Here is a 14,672-nt window from a genome sequence, read left to right on the forward strand (position 1 = left end):
TATATATATTTATATGGGGTGTCCCAAAATAATATATATATATATATATACGGGGTGTCCCAAAATAATGTATACACACTTTGGATTGTTACAACTTGTTCAATTTATTGATATTAACGTGGAAAACAAATTCACAGCAGAGAAACAATGCACATTTAAAAATTCTGAGAGCTCACAGTGAGAAAGTAAGTATACATGGGGCAATTTGAGAAAGTTAAAAAAAAAAGAATCTGTTTTCCACGTTAATATCAATAAATTGATCAAGTTATAACAATCTAGTGTATACCCGTTTTGGGACACTATATATATATATATATATATATATATATATATATATATATATTATATATATATAATATATATATATACATATATATATATATATAATATATCTATATAATATATATATATATATATATTTATATGTATATATATATATATGTATATATTTATATATATATATATATATATATATCTATATAATATATATATATATATATATACATATATATATATACGGGGTGTCCCAAAATAATGTATACACACTTTGGATTGTTACAACTTGTTCAATTTATTGATATTAACGTGGAAAACAAATTCACAGCAGAGAAACAATGCACATTTAAAAATTCTGAGAGCTCACAGTGAGAAAGTAAGTATACATGGGGCAATTTGAGAAAGTTAAAAAAAAAAGAATCTGTTTTCCACGTTAATATCAATAAATTGATCAAGTTATAACAATCTAGTGTATACCCGTTTTGGGACACTATATATATATATATATATATATATATATATATATATATATATATATATATATATATATATATATATATATATATATATATATAATATATATATATATACATATATATATATATATATATATATATATATATATATATATATATATGACACGGATGCCTTTTCACAGCTAGTTCGATTGGTGTAGTGCTATTAGGCCCGCCGTGAACCACGGACCTTATAAGCGCTAGCGCAGTTTTCTTCTACCAAGTTACGCCATTGCTGAACGTTCTTAAAGATTCCTTATCGGCAGCCCTCATAAATGTTTTTTCCCATATTTAGATAATCTAGGGAGAGCAGTCGCTCATAGTAAAGTTCTTAATATTTTCCGCTTCCCGGAAAATTATGATAAGATTCAAAACGCGGATTTTGTTTTGGCTTTATTTTTGCCAACCTTGATTCACAAAGCAGTTCATTGTGAACAAGGAGAAACTGAGCACATAGGAGCATTTCTAGGAAACTCGTAAATGAAGTAAATGGAGTCGGGCGTCTTATGAAGTAAGTTGCTTTTCGAGGAAGGCGAGAGGAGTAGAAATTGTGTTCTCTTTTCAGAAAATATGAGAACAGATTGTACTTTTGGCTGCTCTTGCTGAAATGTCTTCTCGTATTTGCGTTAAGTAGATCGTCTTTCTTCGTTTTTTGTTTTTATTCTTATGGCATTTTTGCTTTTATTTTCCGGTCTTTCCATGATTTTTTAAATTTCATGACGCTGCTTGCTTATTGAATAAAGGTTGTGTCTTTTCCTAACATATCTTATGAGTGGAATCTTTTATACTTTTCTCGAGTTATGCTATTGAAAATCGTGAAAAAAAAAAAAATTATTGTGACTATCCCTTATACATGCATACTCACACACAAACACACACTCACACACACACACACATATATATATACATGTGTGTATATATATGTATATATGTATATGTGTGTATATATACATATATTATATATATATATATATATATATATATATATATATATATATATATATATATAGCAGTTGTTTCCAGTCCACTGCAGGACAAAGGCCTTCGACATGTCTGGGTTTGATCATTTTTACCTCTGTGGACTGGTGATGATGGAATGCTTTAGTCTGTTCGCTTGCAGAAAACCAACCTAATATTGCTGGCCGTGACTAGTACAGCTATGCTGATCATCGTGATCATCATCTTTTCCTACGCCTGGTGACGCAAAGGGCCTCGGCTAGATTTCGCCAGCGTCTCTATCTTGAGCTTTTAAATCAATACTTCTCCTTTCATCATCTCCTACTTCACGTTGCTTAGTCCTCAGCTTTGTAGGCCTGGGTCTTTTAACTCTTCTAGTGTCTTGTTTAGAGCAGTGAAAAGTTTGGTGAACTAATCTCTCGGGGAGTGCGAAGAGCATGCACAAACCATCTCCATCTACCCCTCATCATGATCTCATCCACATATGTCACTCGAGTAATATCTTATAGTTTTGTTTCTAATTAAAGTACCCCCCCCCCCCTGCCATTTAACTCCCAATATTTATCTGAGGGCTTTGTTCTCAAATCTACAAAATCTGTTGGATATTGTTTCGTTGTCTTACCACGACTCATGTCCATAGAGTAACACCAATCTCATTAAACTGATATAAAGCATGAATTTTTTATGTAATTTCAGGCGATTTTATTTCCAAATTTTATTTAACCTAGCCATTGCCTGATTTTCTTTTTTCAATCTTTCATTAAACGAAATTCTAAATATCCTGTATTAGAGATAGTAGTTCCTAGATATTGAATTGATTCCACCTCATTAATCCTTTCTCCTTCAAATGAAATTTCATCTTCCATTGCCTATTCCGCTCTCATCATCTCTGTCTTTCTTCTATTTTTCTTGAGCCCATTCTGGTAAGCATGCTTTGCAAGTCCTGTGGTGTTCTGATAATAAGGAGAGCGTCATCAGAATACTTTAATGCAGCTAATTTCCTGTTACCAATCCAGTCCAATTGTTTTCCACCATCCCCAACTGTTCTATGCATTACAAAATCCACGAGGAGGATAGAAATAACATATTCCCTTGAAATTCATTTGATGGGACTCCACTAACATTAACTTTGCACTTGCTATGCTCATGAACAGACTCAATCAAATTTGCATATATAAGAGGAACTTCATAATAACGCAGGACTCTCCATAAAACTGGCCGGTGCATACTATCAATGGCTTTTTCATAGTCCACAAATGCCATTAAAAGTGGATTTCTATATTCTCCACATTGCTGTACCACGTCTTAAAATGAAAAATTGGTTAGTCCATCTTCTGCCTCTTCAAAAACCTACTTGTTCATCATTCAGCTTTTCATCAATCTTTTTCTCTAGTCTCTTTAGAATGAGCTTAGTATATATCTTCATGACAACTGACGTAAGTGGGATATATAAACCTTTTCACCACGTGAAGATTGTACATTCGGGTATGCGTATGTCTCTCTGTTTATGTGTGTATGTTCACTAACATAATTACATAGTAGGTTGGCCTGAGCACCAGCCACCTGTTGAGATACTACCGCTAGACACTTATGAGGCCTTTTGACTGGCCAGACAGTATTACATTGGATCCTTCTCTCTGGTTACGGTTCATTTTCCCTCTGCCTACACACACACTGAATAGTCTGGCCTATTTATTAAATATTCTCCACTGTCCTCATACAGCTGACCACTTTGAGATTAGCAAACAATTTTTCTAAATCCGAGGGGTTAACTACTGCACTGTAATTGTTCAGTGGCCACTTTCCTCTCGGTAGGGTAGAAGAGACTCTTTAGCTATGGTAAGCGGCTCTTCTAGGAGCACACTCCAAAATCAAACCATTGCTCTCTAGTCTTGGGTAGTTCTTTAGCCTCTGTACCATGGTCTTCCACTCTCTCGGGTTAGAGTTCTCTTGCTTGAGGGTACACTCGGGCACAATATTCTATCTTATTTCTCTTCCTTTTGTTTTGTTAAAGAGTTTATGTTACTCTTCTTGAAATATTTTATTTTTCCCTAAGTTTCCTCTCCTCACTGGGCTATTTTCCCTGTTGGAGCCCTTGGGCTTATAGCATCCTGCTTTTCCAAGTAGGGTTGTAGCCTAGCAAGTGATGATAATAATAATAATAATAATAATAATAATGATAATAATAAGAATGAGTACCATGTTCAAATGTCGCATGTGTGAAGCATTATGATTAAGCAAAACCCCAACCAATTCATTTATGAAATTTAAGACAAATCTATTTCCATTTAATGGGCTTCGCTCATTTATTCCACGGTTCGCCAATTTATACAAATCATAAATCAAGTTAATGATTCCGGTCGTGACAGAAAACAATAAAAATATCTGAATGACAAAATATACGTTGTTATTGGCCATTATGATAAGAAATTGATATAATATTTCACCTGATACGTTAATGCTGACTGTGCATTTCCCCCAAAAGAGTAATAGAAGAGTCTATAAGTGTTGATTGAGAGTTTTCTCTGAATTCAATGAAGATAAGTTCAGTGTCATGGGATATAATTCATGCACAAAATTCACTATTGATTCAGAATGAGGCTTAGATTCATTACAAAGAATAAAATTATTATATCTATTTTGAATTTTTTTAAAAAATGTTTATGGACTTAATCTGAAAAATAAAACTTTAAAAGAATCCCTTGCCGGATAAAACCAAAATTATTTCATTGCAAAGAATAAAATAATGATATAAATATATTTAAACTTTTCTAAATTGCCAAAAATACATTTTCTAAATGAAAAAAAATAAAAAAATCTTTATTTTCATGAAGTGTATTTCTATGAAGAAATCTTCTGAATTAAACATAAATTAATTCAATATAAAGAATGAAATAGTTGTATCCATTATGATTATTTATATATTATGAAAAAAATATTAAAAAAAAGAAAACTTAGAAAAACTCCCATTCAAGAAAGACAATCTTAAAAAAATAACTCTCGAAATAAAACAGAAGTTAATTAATTGCAAAAAATAGAATAATTATATATACTCATTATGGAACTATAACAGATTACTCGAGTGCCATATATGGATGAGACCATGGTTAGGGGTAGATGAAGTTGGTTTGGGCATGCTCTTCACACTCCCTAGGAGAGATTAGTTCACCAAACGTTCAGCTAGGATCCAGAAGGCACTAGAAGAGTTGGATGACCCAGGCCTACAAGGTTGAGAACTATGAAGCGAGAAATAGGAGATGGAGAAGTATTTATTTAAAAGCTCAAGATAGAGACAACTGGCGAAATTTAACCGAGGCCCTTTACGTCCCTAAGAGTAGGAGGAGATGATGATGATGATAATATTAATCTATTTTAAACATTTCTTAATTGTCAAAATATTATTTAAAGTAGAAAAATTTTAAAAGCTCCATGTTCAAGAATGATAATCTTACGAAAAAACTCCCTTGGGATAAAACCGAAATTAATTCAGGGGAAAGAAAACACGAATTTTCATAACAATACTGAACGAAAACTTTGGGTCTTTAGAATAAAAAAAAGAGCACCTCCAAGATTTACATGGCTCTCCATGACAACTTTCAAATTCCCCTTTTTTTCTTTTTTACTGGACTTCAACTTTCACTTTTTCTGAACTTAAGAAAGTTGCAACTAAGTTCTCGAAAAGTCTGTGTTGACCCCAAGTCGTAAGGAGCATTGGCTGGGGGTGGGTGGGGGTAGAGGGGGAAAGTCTTATCCGACTTAGATGTTTTAATGAAAAATGTACTTTTGCACTTTTATGAGATGTTGCTTCTTCCATGATTAGAAACAAAACTACCGAAGAGAACTTTCTATATATATATATATATATATATATATATATATATATATATATGTATATATATATATATATATATATATATATATATATATATATATATATATATATATATATATATGTATATATATATATATATATATATATATATATATATATATATATATATATATATATATGTGTATATTCGATATACTTATATATACACATATTTTTATATATACAGTGTATATATATATATATATATATATATATATATACATATATATATGTGTGTGTATAATCGATATACTTATATATACACATTTATATATATATACTGTATATATGTATATATATATATATATAAATGTGTATATATAAGTATATCGATTATACACACACATATATATATATATACATATATATATATGTATATATATATATATATATATATATATATATATATATATGTGTGTGTGTGTGTGTGTGTGTATAATCGATATACTTATATATGTGTGTGTGTATAATCGATATACTTATATATACACATTTATATATATATATATATATATATATATATATATATATATATATATATATATACAGTATATCTATATACACACAATTATATATATATACATACATTCTCTCTCTCTCTCTCTCTCTCTCTCTCTCTCTCTCTCTCTCTCTCTCTCTCTCTCTCTCTCTCTCTCTCTCTCTCTCTGTACATATATATATATATATATATATATATATATATATATATATATATATATATACACATATATATACAACTTAAATCTACACAAATAATTGATATGTATATATACAGTCTATATATAGTTATATATACACATTTATAAGTATACTTATATCTGCTCAAATAATTTATATATATATTTATATATATATATATATATATATATATATATATATATATATGTGTGTGTGTGTGTGATTTTAACGATAGTAGGAAACAAGAAATAATAAAATTTCGTATTGAATTGCTAAATATTTATCGAGACCTAAACATATATCACAGATATGAATTTGAAAAATAGACATATTCTAAAAAAAATAAAAAATAATAAATAAACCAAATATAGCAAACGAATTGAAAATAGTTTAAAAATAAAAATAAAATATATTTCGAAAAATGTGGAAGGGCAATTTCACGAACCGAATGGAAATAAAATTCCAAATAAATTTCCAAGACTTCCAATGACATTTTCATCAACGTTGCAATTTGTTTGGACATAAATGGCACTTGGACTGCAAATGTATTAAATGTATGAAATGTATTTCCCGTTTTCAATATGTAATTGTGAGGGAGTGAAGTGTGCGTAAAAATTGGGAAAAAGTATTGAGAATAGAAAGATTTCAACGTAGCTGACGATTAGCTGGAATAGATTGATATGGTATTTGATTGGTAGATCTTGGTGTCAATTTTGTAATTATCTACGTATTTAATTTAATTAATATTTATTTACCATTTTTTTTTTTTTTTTTTTGTCGAGTTTGTTGATTTAGAAGATTTTTATTTATTTATTTTTTTGGTTAATATTTTATATTTTATTGTCGAGTTAATTTTTGTATGGATCTTGATTACAATTTGTTAATTATCAACGTATTCATTATTTTTTTTCATTTAATAATATTTTATTTTTTTATTTTATGGTCGAGTTTGGTGATATAGAAGATTTTTATTTATTCAGTTTTTTCTTAATATATATATTTTATTATCGAGTTTATTGATATGGATCTTGGTGACAATTGTTTAATTATTAACGTATTCATTAGAATAGTTTTATTTAACAATATTTTATTTTTTATTTTATGTTTTATTTTGTTGATATAAAAGATTTTTATTTATTCAGCTTTTTCTTGATATTTATATTTTATTATCGAGTTGATTTATATGGATCTTGGTGACAATTGTTTAATTATTTACGTATTTAAATAAATTGGTTTTTATTTGCCAATATTTTCTTGTATTTTATGGTCGAGTTTGTTGATTTAAAAGATTGCTTATTAATTTTTTCTTAATAATTTATATTTTATTATCGAGTTTATTGATATGGATCTTGATGACAATTGTTAAATTATTTACTTATTTAATTAAATTAGTTTTTATTTACCAATATTTAGTTAATATAGAAGATTTTTTTGTTAATTTTTTTTTTATTAATATTATGTTGTATTTTATTATTGAGTTTATTGATATAGAAGATTTTTATTTCAGTTTTTGTTTTCATCATATTTTGTTAGAATTTATGATCGAGTTTATTGATATAGCTCCATGCTCCTGTCAATTTTCCATCATTCCTCTTTTATTATTGCCTCCGCTAACAAAGTTAGAAGGAGGCTATGATTTACCCCTGTTTGTTTTTTTTTGTGAACAGCTTCCTGGCCACAATTTTAATTATAGACTAATGAAACTTGCAGTGATTAACTGTTATGTATAAAGCTGGAAATTATTAGATTTGGGAAGGTCAAGGTCACGGTCAAGCAAAATGTCCAATTCACGTAATCCGTCGTAATTTTTGGCATTGTTGTCACAGAGACTTCAAACTTGGTTCATAATTGAACGTATGAAAATCCACGCCAATTAATACATGTTGAAGTCAAAGGTTAAGGTCAAGGTTGAGCAAAAGGTTGAGAAATAAGCTGGCGGGGTGGAGGTCTGCGCTGTACTGAGTGCCCCTATGGTTTCCTTCTGTTAAGCCATTCAAGTACAAAGTCCATTTCTGTCATATCCCACTCCCTGCCACTTGTAATAAATCTTATCAGGAACCTGTCTACGGCGGAAAATATTTCAGACATCGTAGAACCAAACTATATAGAATATTCTATCTTCAATTGCATCGATCAGAGATAGTAACAAACATTTTTTTTTTCACATTGTTGCAACAGACCTCTAGATGCCTTTTGCTTCTAGTACTGTCTCCAAACCTGAGTTCTTTGATGACAGAGTCATCAAAGAGTTACCAGAATATTTTCACAGAAATACATTTTTTTTTTCGATATCTTAGATCTATTGATAATTCAGTGTCATGATATTGACAACATTTTTTTTTTTGGGGGGGGGGGGTTTGTCGATCAATGAGCCGTGAAATTCTTATTTTGTCTCTAAAATTTTTTATTTTAATTGTTCATTAATTCTCATATCGTTTATTTCCTTATTGCCTTTCCTCACTGGGCTATTTTTCCCTGTTGTGCAGCCCTTGGCCTTATAGCATCTTGCTTTTCCAAATATGGTTGTAGTTTAACTAGTGATAATAATAATAATAATAATAATAATAATAATAATAATAATAATATTATTATTATTATTATTATTATTACTGTCCAAGCTACAACCCTAGTTGGAAAAGCAAAGTGCTATAAGCCCAGGGGCTCCAACAGGGAAAAATAGCCCAGTGAGGAAAGGAAATAAGGAAATAAATAAATGAAGAGAATAAATTAACAATAAATCAATCTAAAAAAAGTAACAACGTCAAAAGAGATATGTCATATATAAACTATTAACAACGTCAAAAACAAATATGTCATATATAAACTATAAAAAGACTCATGTCCACCTGGTCAAGAAAAGATTGGAAACATTGATTCATAAATGCAATAGCGTCTGTAATTTTGGTACTTATCAAGGGATTGACTGCGAGGTATGTCCAAAAGGAAACCAGACTTACAACAAACCTTATCGGACACTTTAATCGGATAACACTTATATTCCATACCATTACATAACAATGAATGAGAGAATTGTTACTAATAATAATAATAATATATTTTGATATGAAAATATAATATGAACATGTCAAACGTGTGATGTATTGGTTACTTTACAACCGCCTCTTTGTATGAATAGAAATCAGTTTTTGAACCTATAATTGATCAGAATGAAATGGAAAAACCCTTTTGATATGCGCGTATATTGTGTAACATTCATGTAAGCAAATCGCTTGTAATAATGGAATATTTAGATCTTGCTGGGTATGGATTATGTAGAAATGTGGTCTTTTAATTACGCGATAGAATTAAAAGTTATTGGTGCATCATAATTACGCATTTTTATATATATTTTTTTATAAATACTGGAAATGTTCGATATTTAATGTAAGTGTAAATGTGTAATAATCATTACAGTTTCTCTTAAGTCTAGGTTACTTAGATTACTTTACTTTGTTGTCATCATTGGTTTTAATATTTGCATTTATTACCTCCGCCAACAAATTTGGAGGAAGGTTATGTTTTACGCCCTGTTTGTGTTTGCTTGTGTGTTTTTGAACAGCTTCCTGGCCACAATTTTAAGTGTAGAGCAATGAGACTTGCAGGGATTAAATGTTATGTAAAAAGTTGGGAACAGTTAAATTTTGGAAGGTCAGGGTCAAGCAAAATATCTAATTCAGGTAATCAGCCATAAGGTTGGACATTGTTGTCATAGGGACCTCAAACTTAGTTCATATTTGAGTGTATGAATATCCACGCCAATCAATACATGTTAAGGTCAAAGGTCAAGGTCGATCAAGAGGTCGAGAAATGAGATGCCGTGACGGAGGTCTGCGCTGTACTGAGGGAACCTCTAGTATTTGATATAATTTGCCAACTTATATAATGCTATAATTACAGCTTTCTGTAGGGGATTGATGCCTTCAGTACAACTTACGCGGTGTACTGTAGGCATTTATTAAAGGCCCTAGTAACGTCTTTTCGGCCCCAACCTAAAATCACTTCATACCTCTCTACTTATTCCCGTTTCTACTTACTTTTTTTATCTCGCTTTTTATCACTCGAACAAGAAATGTATAGTTAGTAAATACTAGTTAGGATCAGAGATAGAAAATTAAATTGAATATTTGTGAAATAAGGAAAATGCCAATAATATTGAATCTATTCAAGTGTTATGTAAGTACATTTATTTTTTTGGCTAAAGACTGAGTAAACGTTAATAAGATAACGACTGAGCCTAGTTCTTTATTTACTTCGATATATATATATATATATATATATATATATGAACTTGTGTTTATATGCATGTATTGTATGTATGTTCCGGGCATAAATATCTCGATTGAACCTTGATAATTTAACCTTTCTATTACATCTTTTGAAAGACTATTGAAAAAGCCCAAGAATCCAATATATTTACCATCAGGGACGAAAAAAACAGGTAAGACATAAAAGTCAAGAACATAATAATTATTGAAAATTATTATTAAGATGATTAAAATCATTATTTTTATTAAAATAATTATTTTTTATATCCCCCCCAAAAAAAATCTTGAAGTACGTGCATTCTTAATTCAACAATTGTCACATAAATCTACATGCACGGGAGGACTTATGTAACCAGCGCTATCTCCTTAATTATGCCGGTAGTTTTAATTGCCCTTCGTTTATGTTACCGCTGGAAAAGAATGCGAAGTTACTTTGGAAATAAGCAACCCGATTCCATTAGAAGTTAGCCCAATTAACTGTTGGAAGATGGAGAAGAGAGAGACAGAGAGAATGAGAAGAGACTGAGAGTTAGTTTAAGTGGCATTTACCAGTACTTCTTTAAGGATCACTGAGGGACAAGTTTCCCCTCATCAAGGGGTTTGGTCTGCCATAAGGGTTTCTGAGGTTTGAAATACATGTTTTTTCAGGATAGGTTTTGTTTTTTGACAGCATTAAGGTAGTTTTGTCTCTCATGAGGGTTTATTTTCTGAGATTAGAAATACACGTTTCTTTAAAGGTTTTAAAGGTCGCTCATGAATGGCAGAGCCAAGGGACAGAGACACTGCCTTAGTAAGGAGGATAATGCCCTAGAGACTGACCATATATACATATAAGCAGCGCCTAAACCTGCTATCCATCCAAGCTAGGAGCAAGGAGAGCCAGGCAATGTCTATTGATGACTCAGCAGATAGACCTCTAGGCTCCCCGAAACCCCCTCCTAAGCTCACAAGGATGGTGAAGTTGCAGCAACCAAAGGAACTAACAAGTTTGAGTGGGAATCGAACCCCTCTGGCGATCACCAGTCAAGGACGTTATCACATAGGGTACCACGACCCTTTAGGATACGTTTTGTTTTATACAGCATTGTTAAGGCAATTTCGTCTCTCATAGCGGTTTCTTTTCTTAGATTAGAAATGCATTTGTTAAGGATAGGTTTTGTTTTTTTACGACAATCTTAAAGATATTTTAATGCGTTGTCTTACTGAGAAATGGAGAAAGGGAGAAATTTTTTATTGTTCATAATTGTCAATGTTACTCCCGTTCCTGTTTAATCTGTAACAATATGAGAATCGGATTTGATGATTTTTTTTTTCTTTCGTTGAGAGAGGGTGCTTACAAAATAACTCTTTCTACGATGAATTAAGATTTGTAGAAATATCGTTCTAAACTTTCTCGGAGAGATAATTAAGTGAACTAGATTTATTTTTATAAAGGAGGCGATTTTTACCTCCGCCAACGAAGTTAGAAGGAGGTTATATTTTCGTCCCTGTTTGTGTGTTTTTGACAACAGCTTCCTGGTCACAATGTTCATCGTAGAGTAATGTCACTTGCAGGGATTAACTGTTATGTAAATAGCTGGAAATGATCATATCTTGGAAGGTCAAGGTCAAAGGTCAAGATCACGGTCAAGGAAATTCACGTAACCAGCCATAAGTTTCGACATCGTTATCACAGAGACTTCAAACTTGGTTAATATTTGAATGTATGAAAATTCACGTCAGTTAATACATGTTAAGGTCAAAGGTCAAGGTCGAGAAATAAGCTGCCGCGGTGGAGTTCTGCGCGCTATTGAGTGCCCATCTAGTTTCTAATTTTTTCTTTTAAGAAAGGGTTTATTTCAGTGATTGATCAAGTTTTTTTTTTCGGGTATCTTTTTAACCTATCTTCTTTACTCGGGTTTTCTGAACGAATAAAATGTTTTATTTTATCCAACATTCTTCACTGTCCTTAAAAGAGATACATTGTTAACTATTATTTACGATTTATGCCATTGTCAATCTTTAGGTTGATTTTTTTTTTTTTTTTTTTTTTTTTTTTTTTTTTTTTTTTGTACACGTGAATTTTATTTTAGTTTCTTCTTTTCCTTCTGCCCACTAAAAGTTTCCTTATTAATTAATATACACACACATATATATATATATATATATATATATATATATATATATATATATATATATATATGTATATATATATATATATATACATATATACACACACACACACACACACACATATATATATATATATATATATATATATATATATATATATATATATATATAATTAATTTCATACTAAAATTTTCTTATCTATTTCACCTTCCTTTTCAAGATATTTTTTTCGTTTTTATTTTCTCTTTTTTAAAACTTTTCAATTTCTGTTCAACAACTAATTTCATTTTATTTCTAGTTCATGTCAATCCAACACCTATTCTTTCTCATTCTCATATTAACCTTTTTACTTCTTCTTCTTCTTCTTCTTCTTCTTCTTCATGAAACTGAAGAAGATATAACTCCCGCGGGAAAGAAGACTTTTCTTCATTTACGTCGCGTACAGAAAGTAATCAGTCGGGAGTTTTCTTTCATCATTTTTAATCTGATTTACCCAATTCTCTCTCTCTCTCTCTCTCTCTCTCTCTCTCTCTCTCTCTCTCTCTCTCTCTCTCTCTCTCTCTCTCTCTCTGACTGCATTTATAAAAAAGTGGTTTCTCGTATTTTCTCTCTTAGATTTTGCAGATTTGTTCATGACAAGATGGTGAAGTGCAAAACAAAAGATGTACCAAAAGTGGCCTAATAAGTATGACATATATAATTTTGTGGAAACAGAATATCCTTTCTAATAATTTAGAATTTGAATATCTGAACCAACCGTTCAATTATGTTTTTAGAATAGTGATTTTTTGGCGCCATACTCCAAGTTCAGCACTTGTTAAATGCTGTATAGAATTATTAAAACAAATATAGTAGGAGTTTTTAACTTTTTAAACTTTACCATTGGTTTGTGAAAAATCAAATAGTTTTTTCTTAATAAACTATTTAGAAATCGTAACAAGAAAACTCAACGCACATTTCAGCTGATGTTGAAAGCGTGCGGTGCTCAGCAAGTATCTATGGAGTGGAACTGCAAGCCCCATATACTAAGGCTAGCTTAGGTACCATGGATTTTACTGAGGAAGTTCACATGACACACCCTTACCGCCCGGGGAGTTCCTGTGTGTGTCGCCCACCCACCACTTTTGCCATATCTCCTTATATTATCTGTTTGGTAACTCACTGCACTGCACAGTAAAGGCGTTACAGGGTGCACTTCCTCAGAGTGAGGTGGATCAGAAACTCTTGTCTCCAATTGTACATTTTTCTAAAACGTAACGGATCGATTTAATTCTTATAATTATTATGAAAATATATCCGGTTTCTATTATTTAAAGATATTTTCATGCTAAGAAATGAATTGAAATGCATTATCCTCACGAACACAAACACAATGATAATGAATAAAAACCCCAAAAATATGACTCTTTATTCTTTGGTGTGTGTGACGGCAAAGTCTCTCCCTCCAATAAAAGTGTCATCAATCACATAGGTACCATGAAATTCTTTACTCTTAGGTCATAACTCAGCGTCACGCTGACAAGAAATCAATATTTGAGTAGCTATTACGCCGGAAAGATGGATTTAAAAAAAAAGAAAAAAAAGACATCCAGAGTTGGGAAATTGGCGGGGAAGCTAACAAGACTGATGGCGCCTGTGTTTGCCGAGTTCTGGAATGAAGTTTTAAAGTACGAAAAAAAAAACCTCTCAGGCTGTTGAAAATCTCGGGCCTGATTCAGAAGGAAAACCTCTCTCAGGCCGTTGACAATCTCGGGCCTGATTTAGAAGAAAAAAGTCTCTCAGGCCGTTGAAAATCTCGGCCCTGATTCAGAAGAAAAACCTCTCTCGGGCAGTTGAAAATCTCTGGCCTGATTCAGAAGAAAAAAATCTGAGGCCGTCAACAATCTCGGGCCTGATTCAGAAGAAAAAGATCTCTCGGGCGTTGACAGTCTCGGGCCCCATTCAAAAGAAAAAAAAAAACCTCTCAGGCCGTTGACATACTCGGGCCTGATTCAGAAG

This window comes from Palaemon carinicauda, chromosome 19 (genome assembly GCF_036898095.1).
Source record: "Palaemon carinicauda isolate YSFRI2023 chromosome 19, ASM3689809v2, whole genome shotgun sequence".
Taxonomy (NCBI): Eukaryota; Metazoa; Arthropoda; class Malacostraca; order Decapoda; family Palaemonidae; genus Palaemon; species Palaemon carinicauda.